At 46.4% G+C, this 504-nt stretch overlaps 1 protein-coding gene across 2 annotated transcripts in view; it reads left to right on the top strand.

The window, feature by feature from the left end:
• raver1 (ribonucleoprotein, PTB-binding 1) overlaps positions 1 to 504 on the top strand; it is an 8,796-nt gene that overhangs the window by 7,761 nt on the left and 531 nt on the right. Inside the window, exon 15 of one of the 2 annotated variants that reach the window (XM_024272850.2) lies at positions 169 to 467. The exons of the other annotated variant lie outside the window; for it this stretch is intronic. The gene's annotated coding sequence lies outside the window, so the exon portion shown is untranslated. Of the gene's footprint in view, positions 1 to 168; positions 468 to 504 lie in introns of those variants that run through there. 2 annotated transcript variants of the gene reach the window in all.

Below are 504 nucleotides of genomic sequence, written 5' to 3'. Positions count from 1 at the left end.
TTGCCATGCAGTGCTCAAACCCCCGAGGGGGAAGCTGCATGTTCACCATTGTGAGGTGACGCTTTTCTGTTTGATCATTCTGGGACGTTCTCTGAAGCCCTAATATATGCACGTTGTCTTTTGATCCACACCCTCCAACCTGTTTGACAGAGTCTGTCATCTGCACGGGGTGTCGGGCGACGCACTCAGAGGCACAGACCACGACTCTCATCCGTTTTTCCACTGTAAACGACGACATCTCCAATATCCTCATTTGTCAAATCTTCTCTATGGAGCTCTGTGTTTCTGCAGAACATCTTTGAATGTCTAAAAGAATTTCTAAAAAGAGGAAAAACAAAAAAAAAAAACTGCTGCACCTCATTAACAAGTCTGAATTGGCGCCGGCAGGTGAGTGTACAGCTGCTGGAATAATGGATGCAGCTTTTGTTTGAGCTTTTCTAGTAATGCTGGGAGCCGTGTCTGTGTGGGGACACACTAATGGAAGCTAGTGGCAGGTGATTGTTC

The sequence above is a fragment of the Oryzias melastigma genome, linkage group LG8, assembly GCF_002922805.2.
Source record: "Oryzias melastigma strain HK-1 linkage group LG8, ASM292280v2, whole genome shotgun sequence".
Lineage (NCBI taxonomy): Eukaryota > Metazoa > Chordata > Actinopteri > Beloniformes > Adrianichthyidae > Oryzias > Oryzias melastigma.
This window is presented reverse-complemented; position numbering and strand designations above follow the sequence as displayed.